Source organism: Delphinapterus leucas, chromosome 14 (assembly GCF_059928025.1).
Source record: "Delphinapterus leucas isolate spDelLeu-1000000601 "Yukka" chromosome 14, BTC_Dleu_Yukka2, whole genome shotgun sequence".
NCBI classification, from domain to species: Eukaryota; Metazoa; Chordata; class Mammalia; order Artiodactyla; family Monodontidae; genus Delphinapterus; species Delphinapterus leucas.
The window spans coordinates 75,116,330-75,141,346 of NC_143142.1; the positions used below are offsets into that span (position 1 = coordinate 75,116,330).

The 25,017-nt window shown below is 34.6% G+C and overlaps 1 pseudogene; it reads left to right on the forward strand.

Annotated features, from left to right (window-relative positions):
• Positions 1 to 1,481: 1,481 nt before the first annotated feature.
• On the forward strand, positions 1,482 to 24,150 carry LOC111180160 (glutamate decarboxylase 1-like; annotated as a pseudogene).
• Positions 24,151 to 25,017: the final 867 nt, after the last annotated feature.

Sequence of the window (25,017 nt, forward strand, 5' to 3'; positions counted from 1 at the left end):
TTATCTTACTTATGCATTTAAAACAAGCATTTTGTTATTAAAGGTTAATTTAATTTAGTTTTAGGTTGTAGATCCAATGTGTAGTTGAGCTATTAGTGGAATATAATTCTTATGCCAATAATATCAAATTTTTTGGTTTCTACATAATTTCCTTATAAACGTTCCGTAATACTGTTTCATGTACAGAAGCTTTTTACTTTTCCTTGTGATTTTTGTTTCCACTAATTATTTTTAAAAAGTAATGCTTTTAAAGCTTTAGTACTTTAAAATTTACTTATTATCAATTATTTCTCATTGTCTATAGCAGTGAAACTCGAAGAAAGCAATTTTCCTCTAGAAAAAAAATTGTACAAAGCATTAACCTAATATATGTTTACTGGGTCAACATGTAATATGGAAATTTGTTTTTAAGTACACTGCATTCTTTGCAAATCATCTCACATTTCTGTAATTTCTGCTCTCTTATGCACAGTTTTTTTGATGTATCAGGTTTTTATTTATGGAAAAAGCTATTATAGAACACTTTTATCTGTCATACATAAACATTTAAAATGCTTATGTTTTATCAATTGATAATTGTTGTAGCAATGCTTAAAAATTAAACCAAATTAACCTTGCTACAGTTTTAACAAATGTAGTCTGGATTATATAGGGAAATAGCTTATTTTACTTTAAGAAAGATCCATTAGAGCTGGAAACAATACTACTAAGCTTATAAAATCCAAACTACAAAATTTAGCCATACATCATTTTCTGATTACTTTGTGTTTTTTTCTATATAGCTATAGGTAAACAAGTTGATTTTATACATTATAGTTTGTACTTTCTTTTTTCCCATACATTGCCCAGAACATAAAATGATGCTTAACAACGAATTACTTACTTGATTGGATATCTGGTTAAATACTTTTATTGAAGAAGACCTCAAGACTTACTATTTTCAAATATTAATTTTTAAAGAGGATAGATAACTTAATGGCGTTTCGATTCAAATGCCTGTCTATAAATTCTAGTTCCACCATATATAAAGCTATCTTTGTTAATAATAATAGTTACGTACATCATAAGCCTATGCTATAAGGATTGAATAATACATGTGAGATACTTAGAACAGTTCCTGGGCCATAGTATGTGCTCAACAAGTGTTAATTATTATTATTTAACTTCTTTAAATGTTTATGTGCATACTGGGAAAAATGTCTTTATAAGGATTAAAATGTGTGTACAGCACTTAGGACTCTTAGTATGTAGTACAATTTATAGTTAAATGCTAATATGTATGCAAGGCACTTCAGGATCTTATATAGTAGGCATTGTTATTTATAGTTAAACATGATAGGTCTTAATTACTAAATTACTAATCCTCTACACTAAACTGTTATGAAACTAAAGAGCCTTACAAAACTTCAGTAGAACTAATGCTTCTCTCCAGTTTACACCTATCTGGATACCAGAGATCATGTGTAAATAAAAATTTCAAATGTTATGAATTTTTTGGAGGCATACATTTGATTACAGATAAAAGCAGTAAATACCTATTATCAGCATGTTTTAATAATCACAAATAACTTTCTCAACATAGATAGGAAACAGATGAGAAAAAAATCTGTTCATCCATTTCAATCAGCTGACAAAGATGCAAAAAAAGAAGCTCACACTGAGAATTTAATGACTAATTTATCAAATGCTTATGCTTCAGGTATGGATGCCATTAACAAATGTTATTTGTTTTCTTTTTACCAAATTCTATGTCATCTATATATTTATTGAAGCAATTATGATTTCCTTAAGATCTGATTCTTCAACTTACTTTTAAAAGTACACTTACCAGCTCAGTTTTTGACAATAAGGTCCATCTAGGAGAACTTGAAGGAACAATTCTTCTGTCCAATGATGTTAATCTAAAATCGTCTGTTTTTTGGTGAAAACTGTTACCCAGTGGGACTTTGAATGAAGATTATTTGTTGGATTTGGACAAATGCTGCTTCATTTGCTATTTGACATGGCCTTTTAATATCTTTAATATTTAATGATCAAAACTCAGTCTCATGGTGATTTTCTTTGGCTCTTTAGTTACTGACCCTGCTGTTTATCTCTCTTTTTTTTCCTCTAGATTTGTTGCCATCCAAGGATGGCAAAGATTTAACAAAATGTTTTCTGCTACAAGTGGTAAATATTCTTCTGCACTACATCGAGAAAACTTTTGATGTTAAGAGTAAAATATTGGACTTTTCATCATCCTCATCAACTTCTTGAAGGCTTGGATGGGTTTGACTTAATAGCTGTCTGACCATCCCGAGTCTCTGGAGCAGTTGCTTGGTTATTGCACAGATACCTTAAAATATGGTGTTAAAACAGGTGATTTTCAAATTTGTGTGCCTGAACTGAACTGAATGAATAGCTTTGAGTTTACATTTGTGTTGAAAAATACTCCAATTTTATTCATTTTTATTTAAAACATTTGTCTGGTTTATTTTAAATTGGTATTGTCATATATGAATTGCTTATTAATTAACAGAGAAAAGTAAAAAAAAATGATTTTGATTTGGAGAGTTATATCTCAATGGCAAATAACATAAAATTTTTATTTACCTTTTTCATTTTTTTGTTTTATTTGATAATATTCATTATTGATGCTTAATTTATTGTCTCCATACATCAATAAAACATAGAGTGCTAAAATTAGATATATGTATAATTTATATATACAGCCTACATTTTAGAAAGTGTTTTCTGAATAAATTAATATCGTTGTAACTTGATTCTTAATCTCTTAAAGCAATGATACTTCCAGGAGCAAACGATATTTGAACAGGCTCTAGAGGCAAAGAAGAGATTCAAAAAGAGCTATCATGCACATCATCTTTAAGATATAGTGTAAAACCAGTGCAAAGAACAATCCATTTTGGAGCTAAGGAGGGGAAGATTAATTTAAACTGAGCTGAATATAGATTGTTCAGTTTGACAAGTAATGTCTGGTGATCCTTTCTTAATACAAAATTTCAAAACATCATTATAAGAGGGACCTGGTTTTTTTCATAGTTGAAATTATCTATTTTTGGTGTTTTTTTATTTTTTCACATCTTTATTGGAGTATAATTGCTTTACAATGGTGTGTTAGTTTCTGCTGTACAACAAAGTGAATAACTATACATATACATTTATCCCCATTTCTCCTCCCTCTTGCGTCTCCCTCCCACCCTCCCTATCCCACCCTCCCTATCCCACCCCTCTAAGTGGTCACAAAGCACCGAGCTGATCTCCCTGTGCTATGTGGTTGCTTCCCACTAGCTATCTGTTTTGCATTTGGTAGTGTATATATGTCCATGCCACTCTCTCACTTCGTCCCAGCTTACCCTACCCCCTCCCCGTGTCCTCAAGTCCATTCTCTACATCTGCGTCTTTATTCCTGTCCTGCCCCTAGGTTCTTCAGAACCTAGTTGAAATTATTTATCTTTTTTTGGTGCTTTTAAAAAATTATTTTCCATTATGGTTTATTACAGGATATTGGATATAGTTTTCGGTGCTATACAATAGGTCCTTGTTGTTCATCCATTCTATATATAATAGTTTGCACCTGCTAAGCCCAAACTCCCACTCCATCCCTCCCCCCACCCCCCTCCCCCTTGGCAACCACAAGTCTGTTCTCCGTGTCTGTGAGCCTGTTTCTGTTTCATAGATAGGTTCATTTGTGTCATATTTTAGATTCCACGTATAGGTGATAGCATTTGGTATTTGCCTTTCTTTGAGTTACTTTGCTTAGTATGATAATCTCTAGGGACTTGATGTTTTAATCAAAAAATGGATAAGGAACTTCAGAGGGAAAATTGTTTTATCTTTGAGGTGGTTGATCCCCCATTCACTGAGGTAGCTTTACACACCGCATCCTTGGTCTGCTTTAGGTGGGCTCCTCACTCTGGCATTGGCATTCAAGCCCCTTCTCAATTCAGTGCCTTCTCATAGCTGTTCCTTGTGCTCATAATAATCCTCCTCCACTGTTCGGAAACCAACCAAATTGTCCCTGAGAGATCACCTCCTCCAAGAAGTCTTCTCTGGAGATTGGATGCCCTAGGAATGGTCTTATAACATCCTGATCCTTTCCTTTGTCGTGATTTTTACTGTAATTAAACACATTTGTGTCATTACTTGATTATTGTCTTTTTCTTCCACCAGTCAGTGAGATCTCCATGGTAGCAGCTATGTCCACCTTGTATGCCCACTGGATCCCAATACCCAGCATTGTCCCTGCATATGATAATTGCTCAGGAATATTTACTGAATGAAATAAGTAAAGTGTGCTTGATCCATAATACCTGTTCACTGAGAAACTGCTATAAAATTTAACTACTTTTTAGCCTTGTGTTTTTACTTTGACCCATTTGCAATTTTGTCTTTTTTTCTAGGACATCCATGCTATTTTAACCAGCTCTCCAGTGGGCTAGATGTGATTGGACTTGCAGGGGAATGGCTGACAGCCACTGCAAATACCAACATGTCAGTATCCTTCTGGGTCTAAGGAATGTGAGACTATTAGACACATAAGCAAGAGTGAAGATGTCAGTTGCGGAAGTTACATTTTGCTGGATAGGATGTTTGCTGTATCAGAAACAAATAGTTGATACCCCGAGAGAAATGCAAAGAAGATGGTTCCTGTTCCCTGAGTGACATTTTGACTGGTCCTCTGGACAGTCTCTCTCTAGAAAATCTCAGGATATGAATTTCCTGGTAAGTAGAGTTCAGTTTTTTAGTCTGAGTTATTAGTGTGCAGATGGGGAGCCCAGCTCCAGGACTGGAATCGTTTCAACACTACCCAAAACAGCCCAGAGCACGTAGTCGAAAAAAGACACAGACAAGTATGTGAAAAGTTTCCTGCATATAAATTAGAACTTCAATCTGCTTGAAGGTGAAGAAAGTAAACTATTAAGGGAAAGTTAAATTGAACTCCAATGTGATTCCTTACAAATTTTGAACTTTGCCACAGCAAAACTTACAGTTATAAGAAAATTAGATACACTGCTGCAACGTTTTGAAGTAAAATTAATTTTAGGGCAATATATTTCAAGGTTAAAGGGATAGGGAAATGATTAGATATGAAATTGAAAGGATCAGTCTGTGTCAGATGTTAATATAATTTAACTAGCTATCAAAAGAGATAGGTGGTAGAAATTTAAACTTTAAAACCGAGAACTAAACATTTATGAGAAGTGACTGCTTTGCTATGTGGGAAAACTGTGGTTTATTTTAACTGTTTAGTTGTCATTGGGATTTTAATGATGCACAGGGATTTATAGATGTGAAATGCATGTAAAAGTAACCTGCACAGTTTACTGCTAGTTTTAATTTTTATTGCTTGATTATGGCCCTTTATTTAAACATGCATAGAGTAATACTTTAAAAAACCTATATCTTTTGAGACTATATGGTGCACTTTATATGTTATATAAATTATTACACAAAAATCATTTTATAAATCTTGCTTCATTATTTGGAATCCCATTATTATGAAACAATCATTTTTTGTGTGAAGAAAATATAGATTCTTGGTTTAAACAGAGAAATAGCGGAAAGAATACATGGAAGATGCAAAGACAAAGGATTTAAGAGAGGGTTCTTTACCTTTGAATTTTTCTCATTTTAATGAATGGATATCTCCATTGGATATCTCCATGGATATCTCCTACCATAATCTGAGATAATGGAAAAGCATGCGAGATGGAATTAACAAGAACCAAATTTAAGTCCTAATTCTACCATTTAATGGGTCTCCGTTGTCTGAAAATAATAATGTCTACTCCATGGAATTGAAATAGGATCAAAAATGTAATGTCCGTAGAAGCTGAAATTGACAGAACACTGGCAGAAATGAGCCTCATTGAAATGGACATCCCGTAGGCTTGCTATGTAAACTTTGTTCTTCTTGGAACTAGAAGCCTAATTCTAATAGGTAATGGATTTTCTTAATCTGTGTTTTTGTGCAGAGCCTGGGGCCAGTTTATAGATTAACACTTTATTAGGGCATGCCCTGCAGAGGAGCAGGATTGGGGGAAATGAAGGGAGTCAGGACAGGGCAGAGGGTAACAGGAGGGGCATTTTAGACCTGGCTACCACTTAGTATAAGCAGAAGTGAGTGCATGATCTCCTGGGATATATGGCCCCCTGTAAGTGACTGCTTCTAAGATCAGTCCCTCTGGAGGGAGCAAGGGGAACAAATTTATTCTCAACCAGGTCTCTTACAGCCAAAGGACTGCACAATGGGATGTTAAGTTCTCCACACATAATAACTGGGCATTCTTGGGATTACCAGCTGATTCCATGACTTGTGATACTAAGGGCAAAAGGAAGACCCTGGGGCTGAAGGTCAGAGACTGCAAGTGTGGGTGGGAGGCGACTCTCCATTGGGTTGTGGGTGAGCCTGAGTGAAAGTGGTCACAGTGGTGGCTGGGCCTGAATAACATCCAAAGGCCTTAGAGACAGAGAAAGCTGAGGACATCTGAAGTGGCACATACGTGGTCCCTGATACCGGCATCATATATAATTACACTTAGAGAGGTCTTTACAATTTTTTTAAGAACAAATAAAAGGATTTCTTGAGAATAACTGAACCCATTTTTTGATTTCAGAGCTCATTGCACATACATCAATCACTGTTTATTGCATAGGATACATATAGAGAAAAGCTTAGAGCCTTCTTTTAAGTCCCAGCTTCTTTCTCTGGAGCTAATTTCACAGGGAGACTCAGAGGAGAGTCCCCGTAACAGTGCTCTCTGAATTCTTTTCCATGGGGCCCATGTGGTTCCTGTAACGTCTGCTTGCTTCAAGCTGTTATTGAAAACATAACCGTATTTAGCCTTTTTTTGGGGTGTGTTTGCTCACAGTACAGTCTTTAGGTGAAAAACGTTTATCAATCAGTTTTTAGAAAAGGCTCTTTCAGGTTCTGCAAGATATTGTCTGTAGCTCTAGATATCTGTCTTTCTAACTTGTCCCCTAGGAAATGTGTAAATATTTTCTTGATAACTGGACATTTTCTGTCCCAAACAGTGTTGTGTGTGTGCTGAGGGGATGGAGCTACTTTCAGATTCCTTTTGGTGGAAAATGAAATTCCCAGCTACCTCACAAAACCATGGAAACCTTGATACTTCCTTTGTAGAACTAACGCACTCTAGATCTGGAAGGGACCATTCAGAACATATAAAACTTAACCATTTCTTGCACAGTCTATTATAGCATACAGAAATGTGTAGACTCTTATCTAGCACATGATTTTATTTATCCTCTTCCATGTAATATAATTCACAGTAGAATTTCTATATTATAGGTTTACCTATGAAATAGCTCCAGTATTTACTGTCATGGAGACAATTCTTCTTAAGAAAACGTGTGAAATTATTGGCTGGAGAGAAACAGAAGCAGACGGGATATTTTCACCTGGTAAGAAAAATGTTTATGAGCGAAAAGAAATATCAGGAGACACTCAAAATGTATTTCAACTAATATGACCGTTTTCCAGAGATAAATGTTCATAAGCCATTGTGTTGGTTATAATTATAAAGAAAGTTTTTAGAAATCTTAAAGTTGTGAATTGTGTTGTTTGAGCTTTCTCTTAACACTTTCAAGGAAGGCTATTTTAAAAATGACATCAGTGATTTGGCACAATTTTAGTTTCAGAAAACTCTCAAACTGTCATGATTTCAATCAACATTTCTGATTTTGGAAACTAGATTAACAGTCACAATTTCTCTTCCATAGGTGGGAGTATATCAAACCTCTATGGTATATTAGTAGCTCGTTATAGGCAATATCCAGAGATAAAAACAAAAGGCATGACAGCACTTCCATGCATTGTATTGTTTGTTTCTGAACAAGTAAGTATAAAGTTTAGATTTTTCCAACTTTTAAGAGTCTTCTAAGATACACTGATAAAGTAATTGAAAGACTGAGAATATTAGCTTCATTTTTCCATTAAATATATTCAGTAATCTGTCTGGATCTATGGATTAATATTGGAAAGGGGAAAAACAACTTTCCAGTTGGTATAGGCTCTATAGATTAGCAATACAGGTAAGTCAGTATTAAAATTTTATTTCAACATAGGAGAAGCTAACAGAAAAAATGTGATTATAAATATAAAACATTTTGTTACCTATACCATAAAAAAAGCAAGACAGAAAATTCAAAGATATAATGGTTCACTTTAAAGTTGAATTAGAAGAACGCGAATGTGTTTAATGTTTTCTTTTTCCAGTTAGGACTGTAAGAGTCGGTTGACAAGAAAGCTTTATTTTATAGGTCCTCAGCCAATTGTTTCTGATACTGACAATATATCCACTGAGGTCTCCTTTAGTTTTAATGTTCCAACCCTGTGCCTAGTAACAATACATATTTTTAAAAAATCAATTCATCCCTCTAATAAATCCGATCACTTTTTTCTTTTCTACCACGGTAACATTTATAATCTTAAAGTGTAATTGTAGTCCCAGCTTGAGAATTCTATCTAAAAGTACTTGGAAACACAGGGTTTTCTTTAAAATGTCCCCATGTTTGCAATGTCTTTCCTTTGCCAAACTCAAACTGGCATTATTATAAATGTATATTATCAAATTAGAGACCACTGCTGCATATTTAATGTAGTTTACTATAAAACTTAATACAATTGAAGATGCTTGTTTACAAATGTCATTTTCATCATTTCACATATACTTTTTAAATATAATGAGCAAATAAGCTGAAATTCCACAATACAGATTAAAAAAGAACATTTCCTATTTCATCTATGCATTCTCCATTGAAATGAAAATATGGTTAGGGTTTTAAATTTCTCTACTTGTTTCTCTCATATATCTGGTCTTTTCCGGGCAGCTAAAAATAACCCAGGCCAAGTTTATCTTTGAGCTGTCACCTCCATCTTACTGATACTGTTTACAGTATGCAAATGATTCAAGGAGATAGTAGTCACCTAGAAGGCAAGAAATCAAAGTTGATGTCAAAGTCAAAATTAAAAACTGCAAGCAGAATAAGAATTGATTCATTTCTTCAGGCCTCACTCTTTAAAAAAAATTGGAAATTCAAGATTTAAACCTGTCCATAACATGTAAGGATTTACCTGGAGGATACTGTCACTAAATTTATAAATGACACGATTCATGTGTATACAGAGAATATTCAAACTCCTGCATTTAAAGAGTCGTGTTCTGTGATAGTGCCTCCTAGAAAGAGGTACTACAACCTTCTTCATCTCAACAAATGTAATGATAAGGGTCTGGAACTATGCCTTGAGAACTCTACTTGCATATGTGTGTGTGTGTATATATATATATATATATATATCCATGCACAAACCCATGCAAAGCTATGCGTGTAAGCCCTAGTGTGAGTGATGCACTAGTGTAAGTGATGATTTAAGGCGGGAGAATTAATACCTTTCTTGTTTTCATTTTTGCCCAAGGGTCAATAGTCAGTAAAAAAAGCTGCAGCAATCCTTGGTATGGGAACTGATAATGTAATTGAAGCAAAATGTGATGAAAGGTATGTCCTTAATACATTCTCAAAATTTTTTATCATCATGCTTGGTATGAAGATTAAAATCCCATTTTTCTATTATCCCAATTTTTAGCAAGAATACTCTCCCATGTTAGTTTCAATAATTTTAACTAGAAGTAATTATGAAACAAGCACCAAGGTATCCTATCCTACTGTTAAGACTTCTTTACTAAGTATAGTCCTAAATCAGTGAGACTGTCACATATCCGTTCCTTGTTTTAAGTAGATCCAGTTAGCAATATAATGTTTTGTTTAGAGATGAAAAATTCGACTGCGTTAGAAATCTACAGAGTGAAAATATATTTCCATTTGTCTTGAATCCTACTTTTCATAAATAAACTACATTACAAATACATATATTCTGGGAGATCATTTTGATGCATATCAAATGTATTTATACATTTATGCATATCAAATTCTGTGTTATAATCTGCAACTTATTCTTTTATTTTTTTTGGCTTTAGAATATATCGTAGGAATCTTAGCCCATGAATTTATACAGACCTTCCGTATTCTTTTTTAATTACTTCGGAGTTTTCCATTTTATAACTGTAACATAATTTCACATATCTTATTTAAAAGGGTTTTCACCTAGATTTTAGTATTTAAGAACAATGCTTAAATGAATATAATTATATAAATATATTTGAGTGTCTGTGTTTTAATATTTCTCATGTGAATCTCTAGAAGTTGAATTATTGGTTCAAAGAATGTCTGCACTTACAATTTCATAAAGATTTTTATTTGCCCTTCAAACATTTTTCAGTTAATTGATACTCTTATCTACCTTGTGAAACCTGAATATTATCAATACTTCTATACTTGAAAATTCTGATAGACAAAGATGACGTTTAGTTATTTGGGACAATGTATAGCCAATATATGGACCAGCCAATTGTGTATTACCATGATCTGTCTGTTCATGTTTTTTGCCCATATTTTATTGGTGGTTTATTATTTATTGGCTTGTAAAAAAATATTTATATATTGAAAAGTTTTGAAATATAAAATATATGAATATAAAATATTTTGCAAATATGTTTTATGTTTATAATTCAATACTTATCTCAAGTCGTTTGGTTTTCTTTATATAAATCCTGAACATTTCCTGAGAATCCCTCCCCCAGATGCTTTGTATCTTTTTTACTGCTATGAATAGGATATGTTCTATGTTTATTCAGAACAATTAGTTTTAAAAAATAGGAACCTAATTGTTGTAACCACCCATTTGCTCAACATTCTTATCATTTTCAAGAGTTTTTCAATAAACAATGTTAGGAATTCCAGGTATACAACCATATGTACTCAAATTAGGGTTTTTTTCTCCTCTTCTTTTTATCTATCTATCATCATCATTATAATCATCTAGCTAGCTAATAGGTATTTCTTCAGAAAAAAATACTATAATATTGATGGTAGTGAGCATCTTTATCTTGTTCCTGACTTTAAGAGAAATGTTTCTTCTGAATCATCAATAGACAGGATTTTAGTCTGAAAACTGGATGGAGTAGGAAAATATTGGCTTTTGGGTTTTTTTTCCCCAGAAATTCTCTGTGAAGAAATGTGAGGCCACCTGAATTTGTGTCATGTTCTTCCCCCACTCCCCCAATTTGGATACTTGATTTTTCTAAATTAGGTAGATGAAAGAAAGAAAGAAGAAAGAAAGAAAGAAAGAAAAGAATCATCTGTATCTTTCTTAGAAAAATCAGAATCTTCTGATTTGTAAGTAATGCTGATTTTAAGATGATTGAATAGTAAACTAAGCATTCTTTAACTCAAATAACATGATATTTAACATTGGTTTTAGAGAATTAAACATTTACTTAATAGTTGTTTTTACACCTATAAATACCTTTGGGAGACAATAAAAACTAATTTTTTAATCTTGAATATTACGTATTCTTCTAATTGGTAGAATTGGTTTGTTTATTCACTGATAAGAAATCAATGTGTATTTGCATTTTTAAGGGGAAAGATGATTCCAGCTGAGTTAGAGAAAAATATATTACAAACTAAAAGGAAGGTATGTTCTGAAGTTCCATATTTAACACACAAATGCATCTTAATTTTCTTCACCTATTTTTTTTTTTTGCGGTTTGCGGGCCTCTCACTGTTGTGGCCTCTCCCATTGCGGAGCACAGGCTCTGGACGTGCAGGCTCAGCGGCCATGGCTCACAGGCCCAGCCGCTCCGCGGCATGTGGGATCTTCCCAGACCGGGGCACGAACCCATGTCCCCTGCATCGGCAGGCGGACTCCCAACCACTGCGCCACCAGGGAAGCCCTCTTCACCTGTTTTTGTTAGTGGAAAACAAACAATTGATAAGATAATTGCTAAAGGAAATAAAATAATCCCTAAATGTAGGAAATTTCTTCTAAAACTGAAGTGAAATAATTAACATTGTAGTATTTCCTGATAATTTTGTTTCTGTTAACTATCAAAAGAAAAGTTACCAGGATATTTACTAAAAAAGGGGTTTGGTCAGCTCTATTGTTGTGGTATGATTTTCTGAAAATAAATTCAGAGAGAAATAACAATAAATGAGACTCAGAGGTAGTGGTATTAGTTCATCTTATGGTTAAGCTACTTTTTCCATTACTGTAGGTACCTTTGAGTATTTGAAATTTTTAAGTACTTAGTCAAAGTTATCCAGCTTCCTGATGTCCAGAAGTGTAACGGTTAAGTAACAATATTAGCATAGGAGTGGACTTCATGGGATTGTAAGAATGATGCAGCTTTTGTCATCACCAGGGCCAAACTCCTTTTTGTGTCACTGCCACAGCTGGCAGCAAGCACAGTGTTCGGGGCCTGCGACCCACTCCACGACATCACAGGTATTTGTGAGATGCACAAACTCTGGATGCGTGTGGATGTAAGTCACATCCTTGAGTCTGGATCATGATTCACCTTTTTAAAAAGATGTATCCTATGAATAGTCCTTAAAATTTCTTAATTGACATGGCAGGCAAGACAAAAATTTCTGTAACCCTAATTTTTATAAAGAATAAATATCAAGAAAGAATAGTCTTATTTGCATAAATTATCTTAAATTACACTTAATACACTATCATGGAATGAGCTACAAATGTATCTAGTGTTTAAAAAAAGTCTAAACCTCTATTAATATTCAACCAACAATTTAGAAAATCAGTTTAAAGAAATAGTTAAAACAATTTTAAATCAAAAGGACTTAGCCCATTACTCTAATATACGTTTCTTAATTAATAGCTATTATGGAAATCAAAAGTTTTGATGCTATTAGTTTGGTACAGTGACTTTGGGCAAAAATGTCTTTGGCTTTGACTAGAGTTGGACAAATTTAAAGTTATATAACATGGTAGATATTTTAATTTTTCTGTAGTATTGCCAAATCTGATTCCAACTTTTAAAAATTTCTGTCTCTGGAAATTACACAGAAGGTATCTCTTTGAATTAATTAGAAAAAAAACTTTACTATGTCATGAATAGACAATGAAAACTCATAGGAGGAAATTTTTAAATGCATTGTTCTTCTAAGTAGGATAATTATAGCCAAGTTTATAATTATCTTGAATAACAATTAAATCTTCATCAACTTTTGAAATAAAATGAACATAGGAAAAAGCATTCAGTGCTATGTAAAAAGAAATAGAGGGCTTCCCTGGTGGCGCAGTGGTTGAGAGTCCTTCTGCCGATGCAGGGGACACGGGTTCGTGCCCCGGTCCGGGAGGATCCCACGTGCCGCGGAGCGGCTGGGCCCGCGGGCCATGGCCACTGAGCCTGCGCGTTCGGAGCCTGTGCTCCGCAACGGGAGAGGCCACAACAGTGAGAGGCCCGCGTAGCGCAAAAAAAAAAAGAAATAGGAACACAAATCCTTTGTATCTGTTACAGGCAGCTTGCGGAGGTGGATTGTTGCTGTCCAGAAACCACTCCTATAAACTCAGTGGCATTGAAAGGTGAGACCCAGGCCATTGCTTGTGCAAGAGAAAGAACCTATTTAGGCTTCTGTTTTCTTTCATTAGACGGTGAGCACTAACTGGGGCTGTTTTGTCACCTAGGGCCAACTCTGTGACCTGGAATCCACATAAACTCATGGGTATCCCCCTTCAGTGCTCTGCTATCCTGACTGGGGAAAAAGTAAATAATTTCTATTTTCAAGTAGGGACATAATGACGTCTTGGTAATGATTAGCTTCATTGTGAATGTTCAAAACCAAAATAATTGTGGCCTCATTGAATTAACGTAGTGCAGCACCATTTGCCCTGTTGAAGAAAACTGATCCTTCCCCTTTGATCTTTTTATTTTATGATATAGTCCTTTTATTTAAGTTAAAATATTGCAATTATTTTTTCCCATTCAAATACTAACTGCTTTCTTAGGGCAAGTTTGAATTGCTCTTTAAAAAATCTAATTAAGATATTCAACTCTTCTTATTTCTTTGAACCTGCCTTCTCTGTCATAGTGCAAGTTTTCATCATCTCTGATTGGAATTGTTTCGCCTAAATATCTTTCAGCTTTTAGGTAGTACTTCATATATGACCAGTGTCATTTAGCAGGGAAGATGGACCTGAGTGTTGATCTTATTCATTTTCAAATCTTTGCTCTAACATGTATGAGCTTTATGATCTCTAACCTCTGCTATACTCTCCAACTTATCTGTTACAATTCCTTCTTTATTCCCTTATAAATTATCACCAATTAAGCAAGAATTGAAGAATTATAGGTTTACAGTCCCTTATTTACAATTTTAAAATTTAAAGACGTTCTGAACAATTAATTTTTTTGTAGTTCATCAGGTGACAAAACCAATCCTGACCTGTTGTGAGGCTCATATTGACTCTATGTACCCACTTAATGTAGATATTCATACTTCACTATAGAAATGTTAATGTATTTGATTATGACATACAGCCCCAGACCCCAATGAAATGTTGCATTATCTTCTATATATGGACTAAACTACTTATTATTAAAAAATCTGTATTTTGACAGGCTCCGGACGCACAGGCTCAGCCGCCATGGCTCACGGGCCCAGCCGCTCTGTGGAATGTGGGATCCTCCCAGACTGGGGCACGACCCCGTGTCCCCTGCATCGGCAGGCAGACTCTCAACCACTGCGCCACCAGGTAAGTCCAAGAGCAGCATATATTGTCTCTCCAAACACTATGACAACAGCAGGACATGTCTACACCCTCATTCTGCCCCTTATTTATAATTTTTAACTGCCCCTTATTTAAAATTTAATTTAAATAATTGACATGCTTTTAGGAAGCTATTCCTATCACCTTCTTCCCAGTACTCTATAGGAAGATGGGCATTAGGTTCTGTTCAGATGAAAGCTTTGCCATGAACTAACAACATCTTTAATATACTGGGGACCTGGTCCTCTACATTACATTACCCACCCTGTGGACCCTAAGGGACTCTCTCAGATGTCAGTATCAGAGGCAGTTAGAGCTGGTTAGATTTTTATTTGGTAGATATGGAATCCCTAGTACAAAACACTAATAGAAAAATATGTTCTTTAACATGAATCACAGAGGCAAATTCATGATCCTACTTTGGTTAGTCTATAATATATTGGCAATAATATATTGGTTAGTATATAATATATTGGCAGCATTTTCTCTTCTAAATTTATCTCTTTCATCAACTGCTTTTTCCTAACCTTATAATCACCTAGTTCAAAACAAGCATTAAAAAAACCACTTTGAATAGTGTATCGACATTGGTAACTCACCTTAAATTCTTTTGATAATGAGGCATTGAAATAATGAATACATTCATTCAATAGTAATGGATCTACCATTCATTGAACATGTATTAGGCTAGAAAGCTTTACGTATGTTATTTAGCTTATGTTTCCCAACAGTTGTGCTGCTTATATCTGTTAAATAGGTAAAGAAATTAACTTGCTAGTGGATGAAGAGAACTACATCTAAGGAGCAAAGGTGACAACTCACCTAAATCCAAAATATATTGTTTTCCACAAATTCATATTGTCTTTCTTAATACAATTCATAGCACCATGGGAATGCCAAAACTCACACTGGGTAGTGATGAAAAGCAGGCTCATCATCTTTTGCATACGGAGACTACTTCATAAAAATGGTGCATAAACAGACGCTATATAAGTAGGGCCATTCCTGGGAATAGGAAAAAAATTTCAGCATACCGTGAAATGGGAATTCTTTTATATTATAGAACATTTTTATACACAAGAAATCAGGTTCAGGTAAACACCCATGATGGGCTTGAATGGGAGGAGTTGACTTGCAAGTTTGTAGCATGATTTATAACTAGTAAATATTTAAACATTTGCTATGTGAATCTCCATCAGTACTCTTGACAAAATAATGGGCATTAAGAATGAAGTCCAGAGATATAAATGAAAAATTTAATAGTTTTTCTCATTTGCTATAATTACAGAATGAATACTTCATTGATAGTAGAAAGAGGAGCCATCTTTAATGAAATTCATATTTCTTAAAAATAAAATTAGTTCCATAAAATACTGTGATAGGTTACAAAAGTAAGTAAGAAGAAAATCATATAGTAATGTAAGATTCTACAAACATCGATTATTATGCAGAAGCAAATCGAATGCAAAAGCTTCTTTTTGGTTGGATTTTCTACATGGGTTGGACTGGTTTTATATTCATAAAATGACTGTGTTTGGCCAGGAGAGTGCTATAGGGAGCTTAATTGTCCAAGAGCCCATCTGCTTCTCTTAAATTCATAATTGCATTTGCCCTGAGGCTGTGCTTTCCAGAGTTTTCTCCCAGTCAATCAGTGATTGAGCACAGCAGGGATTCTAAGGCATTCCCATTCCTGAGAGACAGGAGACTCTCTTGATAGCTGAGTTGGTGTGAAGAGTTCCCAAGGGCCTTTCTGAATTTTACTTAGATTTCATCATACTCCAGGACGCTTCTTCCCCACCTTTCCCCACCTGTTTCCTTCACTTAGGGTCAGACTTATGCACAGTCTGAAAGCTCTCCCAGTCTGACTGGCTCCTTCCCACTGTCTTTCACACAGGTACTTCATTAAATTCAGAATAGAAGTGCCATTGTCTTTACTATTCAATCTTTGTAGATTTTTTTCAAGAAACGTAAAGATACATTCACAAGGAGGATGCATATCCTGATTTTTTCATTGCCAATTTAGTGTGCATTGAATGCCACCAAAAGCTCTATGTGGAAAATTGCTGAAGAGTAATAAACTCTATGCCAAGTATTTCAATGATATTTAGCCCCATTTCTTCAGAATTCAGAGTAGGAATATTCTTCATCAATAATTTCTATTAACTTTTCTGCAATTTTTTCTTCCTCTGATTACTTACAGCTTCTCCCTGAACCAGAATGCCCTCAAAGAAAAATATCAAATGATAAAGTGGTTAGCTTAAAATATTAGTCCACTGCTATTTAATCATGTCCATTCTTAAGCATTTCAAAGACTAGTAATGCCTTCTCCAAACCAATATTTGTTCAAAATTGTGAAAGTTGGGAGCATCTGACCAAATGTTCATACAATCAAAGCTTTTTACACATTTTGATTCATATATATTTCTTGTGGAGAAAAATAAGGCTTTGAAAAAGGATAAAAAGTTGCGTGCTAGGGTTATTTATAATTTTAAATAGTATGGTAATTGTAAATAAGAAGGTTACACTTGTGCAAAAATCTGAAGAAAGTGGAGAGGAGATCACGCTAATATTTAGCTGTGTAGCAAGAGGGAATCTCAATTTAAAATCTTTGAGACTGAAGCACACCTGTTGCATCTAAGACACAACAAGGAGATCAATGTGGCTAACATGGAATGAGCTGGTCATATGAAGAAATAATGTAAGAAAGAAAATGAAAGGGTTCCTCCGTCATTACTCTTTCTTAGAACTCCATTGCCTTCGGTCTCTGTTGAAAACAAGTTCTGATTTAAACAGAAGGTGCAGCCTCTTGGGGGCTCCGGGCATCCCCGCTTACTTAGTTGTAGGTGTAGCATCCTTACCTCGTGCTATTTGCATTGTCACTGAGTTGCCACATATGGTAGGACCAGTGGAATTCCATGCTCATTGTGCAATGCAAAGGCTATGTGTGCCTGGGGAGGCAAGGAGTGGCAGACATATATGTTGCCTGTATCTCCTTAGCTCATAGGCATAATCCATTGTCCCACTGGACTTCACTTTCAAAACACAAGTCCAAAATAAAATTTGAAAGAATTTCAGGACAGCGACAGCAGAGCATTAAGTTAAGCCTGAAGCCCTTCTGAATATGGGCCCTGTGTGACTGCACAGGTTGTATGCTCATGAAGCCAGCTCTGATCACAAAGGCTTAAGTATTGAGAAGACACTGAAGTACCACCTCATATGGTTGTCAAGGCCTTACACTACACAAGCCTAGAGTTAACTATGAACACATACCCTCAGCATGGACATACATGGAACGTATGGACAGAAGCAAAGAGACCAGTTAGGAAGCAATTTCAGTAATGCAGTGGACAGTGATTGGGCCAGCATAGTGGCGGTGAATAGGTTAAGATATATTAGATTCTAATTACGTTTTAAAGGTAAATCCTGTGGAATTTTCCAAAATATTAGATGTGGGGAGTGAGAAAAAGAAGAGGGTCAAGGATAAGAAAACTTTGATGTTTTGGGCCTTAGCAACTAAAGGATAAAATTGATGTATTACTGAGATTGGGAAGACTGGGAGAAACAAGTTGGTGCAGACAGGTCAGGAGTTCACTTTTGGACATTGATTTTGAGATGTTTATTAGTTATGTGAAGCAGGAGACTGAGGTTCAGAGATGAGGTCTCAGACGGAAATGAAAGTGGGAGAGTCATCAACCTGTATATACTGCTTAGAGCCATGAGACAAGTGGAAATCACCAAGGGAAAGACGGTGAGTGGAGACAGATTGGTCGATTTTTCTGTGCCTCCATTATCCACTTTATAGGATTCTTCTAAGAGTAAATTACACTAAGAGTACAAAGCGCTAAACTACATACCTGATATACTGCTGAAGCTCAACAATTGTCAGTTTTAAGATGCACTATGCCAGCCAGTATGCCAAGGGCTTTATTTGTCATATTTCTTATTCCTCACTACATTATATATAATTTTTAAAAATTTGCTCTGCATACTAGACAGATAAAAAATTCATGTCAAAATATTTATCAAACATTTGTAGATCTAGGCAACCAAACTTAGAAAGGCTGAGTAACTTGCCTCAAGTTCCACAGACAGTAGGGAGTAAAAGCAGGTTGAGGGGATAGAAATAAGAATGCAGTGAGAATATATAATACCTACTGTTAGTAAGATAATAATCACATTTATTTAAATAAGTACATTTAAATAAATTTAATACATTTCAGGAACTTCTTCAGTGTAATTTAAAGGTACTTACTTGAATGAAGCTTTTGATTTTTTTTAACTACAGGGAACCTATGGCTTTGAGGCATAGATCAACAGATATATGGAACTTGCAAAATACTTTTATAAAGTTTTAAAGAGAAAAGATAACTTTAAGCTAGTATTTGATGCAAAGGTAAGGACTCTATTAGTGGGCTTTTTTTGTGAGAGAGAGTTTAAAGTATCTATACTTTCTTTGCTGAGTTTTTTTTTTTTTTTTTTTTTTTTTCGGTACACGGGCCTCTCACTGTTGTGGCCTCTCCCGTTGCAGAGCACAGGCTCCGGACGCGCAGGCTCAGCGGCCATGGCTCACGGGCCCAGCCGCTCCGCGGCATGTGGGATCTCCCCGGACCGGGGCACGAACCTGTGTCCCCTGCATCGGCAGGCGGACTCTCAACCACTGCGCCACCAGGGAAGCCCTTTGCTGAGTATTTTTTTACTTGAATATGTTACCTATCCAATACTTTGAGATAATTTAAAAGTTGTATGTAAAAATTATTTTAAATATTTTATCTAAATGCAAAACATTTCGGTTTTAAAAACTTTTCCATTTGAGTTCTCTTTCTTACAGGCCGAGGGTCCAAAAGATTAATTTGATGATTATACTAAATTTTTAAGATGAAACTCTGGTTATAATTGCTTTTCTGATTTTGATGGCACTGAATTAAGAGTAATTTAATTGTTCCTAGTTTTTTTCTTGTATGTTAGAGAATGCAGTTGGGTTTCTGGATAGTAGATGACATAAGAAAAAGTGGGCTTTAAATTATATGATAATCCTTGGTTAATCATTATTAAAGTACTAAGTAGATATTAATGAAAAAATGGAGAGTTTTGCTAGTATTCTATCCATCTTCCTCTGCAAGGCCCAGTCAGCCAACCCAATGGCATGCTTTAAGTCATGCTAGTAAGAGTAACTATTAGGAAACAAAGGTGCTTGGTCTTTTTTCTACATTGTCTCCCTCTGATTGTATTATTTCTATTTTTGGTTAGTCTCGCTCAGTCTTAAGTGGAAACTAGAAGTAAAGAAATTTGTTTGTTTTTAATACTGTACATTCTCTGATCATTTATCTGCCTCTCTGGAATGAGCTTTCATAAATTGATTTAAGTAAAGTTCTCTTATACCCCTTTATCTACATAAAAGACATCTAGTCACTGAAGCCAGAACCTTGAATTCATCTTGAAAACCTAGCAAAGATCAATTCTATCTTTTGAAGATTAGGGAAATTTAAACTCTTCTATCTGTACCTGTGGCCACTGCTTCAGTGAAGTCCTCTCCATTCTCTCCTGAATTACTATAACATTCTATTAACTAATATTCTCCTCCCCTCAATTGTTCTCTCCCCTAACTGATTGTCCTGAATGACCTTACTCAAATATAAAATTGGCACTGTCATTAAAATATTTAATATATTTTGAGGAATGGGCATGGGATGGATGGCTGAAGACTGGGCACTCTGTGAGGACACCATTTCCTTTATCTCTGTATTTGGTGCCCGATACATGTATTAGATCCTCAAAAACTATTTTAAAATATATTAAAAGTTAAATTAAATACTTCTGGGATAATTAAGGAATTAGGTAGGGCTTTAAGGATACTTATAAAATTACTAAAGAATTAGGTAAAACTTTAAGAATACTTGTAAAATTTTAATTTTTTTTTTTTTTTGCAGTACACAGGCCTCTCACCGTTGTGGCCTCTCCCGTTGCGGAGCACAGGCTCCGGACGCGCAGGCTCAGCGGCCATGGCTCACGGGCCCAGCCGCTCCGCGGCACGTGGGATCTTCCCGGACTGGGGCATGAACCCGTGTCCCCTGCATCGGCAGGTGGACTCTCAACCACTGCGCCACCAGGGAAGCCCTAAAATTTTAATTTTTGATTTAGCCTGAGTTCACCAATGTCTGCTTCTGGACTTAAACATATCCCAAAAAGTTTGGAAGAGATCAAGAACTGCAAAAGGTAAGTTTGTGTGTATGGTGTGGTATTTATCATTTTAATATTGCCTTTTAAATAATGTGTCTGGGTTAGTTTGATTGGTTCGTGGAAGGCGGTAATGTGGTCTTAAGACATTTTTAAAAAATATTTGTATGGAACCAAGTGAAATCTCAACCCACCAGTCATTTTGCAAATTAATCTAGTCATCCTTTATATAATTGAAAAATATTTTTTGAATGCTAATATTCAATTTACTGAGTTTTTTACCCTTTGGTTAATTCATTCATCAGTTAATGCTTGCCATATGTTCCAGAGGATTTAGAGGTATAAAATGAATAAGACAGAATCTGAGTTCTAAGCTAGAAGGCTTAGTGGGGAGAAGATAAGAATAGAAATAATTACAATTTTTATGAGCAATAGAAGATGTACTTGGAGAAGAATTATCACATTTGAAATATTTATCATAAGGTCATCTGAGCAAGAATCTAGGAGAGATTTTATTACAGATCAGTGATCACTACTGAAAAAAATCCAAATAAATGTCATAGCAATGAGAAGATTTAATCTTTACCCTAAGAATGTATATTAAAATAGAGAATTGCCACTATTACGTGTTATTTAGCTATACATTTACTGTAAGTTTTTAACCTATCTTAAGCATGCATTATATATACATACATTTTATAATAGTGTCACCACCACTTTTGAGTTGACCAACATCACAACTACTTATCTTAGGCAATGTGATCCGCCCTAGGAGAAGTTGAACACAAACTATCTGATATCAGTGTTTAAGGGCATCAACTTTTTATGTCATCAGAAAATTTCACTGGGCTTATAAGTCTTAAGAGAAAATAGAGAATTTTTTTGGTTTTGTTTTGCTTTTTAATAATACCCCTTGTTTAAATATTTTGTGGTTTGAGGCAAGTACTGAGCGAAGCTCTTAATTTTTTTTCTTAACACGTAAGTGTTACCTTTTACTAGGGTAATTACTACCAGCTGAGAGTGGAGTACACGTTTACAGAGAGCGAGCTATTTCCTGGAGATACACACACTCACTCACTAGAGAGCCGTCCCTCTCAGAGATCTGCGCATGCTCCTGGATGGAGGGCAAAGGGGAAATATAAAGCAGTTTTTAACAATATTGCAGGCAATAACTAATACCTTTTATTTTATGGTCATGTTGATTAATTAAAATATTAAAGAAGGACATTAAATGAAATGTCTGACCATATAATGACTATATAAGCAAAATATATATATATATATATATATGTATGTATGTATATGCCCTGCCATATATAAAAACTTATGGGAAAGTTAAGTAATGGAGAGCATCTGTAGCATTTTAAAGGTAAACTGTGCAGGAGTAGAAGTTTCGGGAAGAGGAACACATTGAATAGTTATAGAATGCCCTCCTCTTCCTTTCCCAGTCTCAGTACCACTTTGTCTTATAATAATAACCCAAGGGCGTAATGTGATCTAATGTCACGTGCATGGTATTGTTTTAGGAGCTGTGCAAGACAATTAAACAGATAGAATTTGTCTCTGTAAAATTTACAAAGAAACTATGTTTTGCTGCAAAACAGTGACCTTGTAGAAAAACTCAAGATTTGTAATGATTCAAAGAGCGGAAGTTAGAATACCAAAAGATACTACTGCTTTTCCATTTTCTATTTCATTTTACCTCTCCCAGATACTTCTACTTGAATGGCCACATAAATAAAATGTCACACAACCTTCTTTAATGTATTCTAGCACACTTGCATTATTTTGTGAGTTTGGTAATCGTGAATCATGGAGTAACAAGAGCTACAGTATGAATATAGAACGTGCTGCCTTTTCTCTGTACTAAGCTGCTTCTTAAAAATTATCCCTGACAGTTTTAAATTGCCTGCAATTTACTTCAAGCTAATGATAGTTATGTAGCCATCTAGGATGTGGAACAGTATTTACTTGTAAAATTTCCTTTTAATGATATTTGCATTTATACACAGATTGCTCCAAAGATTAAAGCACAAATGATAGAGGAAGGCACAGCCATGCTAAACTACCAGCCTTATGGGGACAAAGTAAATTTTTTTCGAATGGTCTTTCTAATCCTGCCACAAGACAAACTGATGTTGACTATGTTATTGATGAAATTGAAAGACTTGGGAAAGATTTATGATACTGCAATGTGATTTTGAATACCAAAACTAAACACCAACTTTAAAGATTTACTGCTGAAGATAATAAGAAAGGAATATTATAAATGATATTCTTTCTTCAGAACGTTTGATTTTTTTTATCCTATGTTATACAAGATGAATAAAGAACAGTGGGTCATTGAAGATTGATAGATAGATAGATAATAGATTCAATTTTATGTATTTGTTGTTTTCATTAATTCAATGAAAGATTATTGAAAATCCATTAACTGTCAGGGACTTTTCTTGGTGTGTTAGAATACGTCAGTAAATAAGACAAAAATCCTACCTCTTGTAAAGAAAGAAGTTCCATTGTGAACATTTGGTAAGTTAACATATATTTACATGCTTGAATTAGTTGCATAAAGCCTTCCCGAGGTGAAATCATTTTCAGTAACATATGGTAGTGTTCTGTTTCTGTAAAAAATAAAATACTTGTGATGTTTCTCTATTTCAATAAATCAGATGAACAAAACGTTCTGTATTTTGGAGCAGAGAGTCAGGGAAGAGAATGACAAGGGCTGACATATTTGCCTTTTGGTCCCTGCATTTTTATTTAGAAGGAACTGTGGCTTCTACCAAGCTTCTATGCAATGATTTAATTCATTTTTTTCTGCAATGCCATTTTTAATGTCTCTGAAGGTCAACAACAGTGGCAACCTTTTAATAATCCCCCAAAGTATATTGGCCATAGTTCACAAAATGGAATCAGGTAGCTCCACAGTGATGATAAAATTAGTATTTTTCAGCTCCTTTTTTGAGATAATAGAGTTAACATTGAGCACTTACGGTATGCTAAGAATCTTAACTTGCATGGTTTCGTTTATTTCTCTCAATATTACGATTTAAAGTGATTTATTATCCCCATTTCATGAATGAGAAGATGAAGATTTAAAGAATTTAAATAATGTGTCTAACAGCATGCTGCTGATAAGTAATAAAACCCAAATTTGACGCTAGCCAGGATTTTTCTCAAGTGTGTATGACAAAGAACCTGCTAAATGCCTTGATGCAATTCACGTACACTACTACCAGTCGAGCCATTTGTCAAATCACTTGAGTTATGCAGATCTCTTTCCTCTTCTCTGAAATAGGAATAATAATTGTGCCTATACTGCAGGGATGTTGTTAGAATAAAATAAAGTAATTGTGTTAAATATTTTTTAAAACTTTGAATCACTCTGTATGTGTTAGTTTTATTCTTTCACAATGTGTACATATATCAAATCATCATTATGCATGCTTTAAATACCTTACAATTTTAATTGTCAATTATAATACAATAAAGCTGAAAAAAATTAAAAGATATTTTCTCAATATAGGAAAAAATCAAATAATTTTGTAACTTCAAAGAGAGCTGAGACCTTAAAAATTATTACATGATGAGAAAAATAAATGGAAATATAGAATTGAATTTAGAGAAAAATACAGAGAGGAATAGGATTTAATATAGTATATATATAACTCCTTCTTTGTAGCCCATTAACAATTATTTCCCACCAATAGACAAACAGGAAGGCAGACCCAATAAGAGCTCTGTAGTCTTGGCTGTGTATAGGCTCAGTGCATAATCGTTAGTTTTGCATAATTAATTTATTATGTCAAATAAAGCCAGAGATTTAAAATATTAAAATCTCCAGCACGAAAATTCACAAACCACTTTTGACACATTTGATCCGTCACAGCACCTTCTCCATACACTAAACAAATCTTTTGTGTTTCGGTTGCGTTTTTACCTTTCTTGAAATAATAAAGCATAATATGCTGAAAATGTTGCTTTTTTTCTTCTATATTCAATATTAAAATGGCTACACAAAAATTCACCAATTTTGATGTTTTTTTAAAAATGCACACTGATACGACACCTGTCACAGTACAATCTAACAAAATTGTTTTGAATGAAGTTAAAGACAACTAAGCACTACTAGAGCCATTTTATGGAAAAAAACTCAACGAACTTCTTGGCCAACCCAGTAGCTAGAC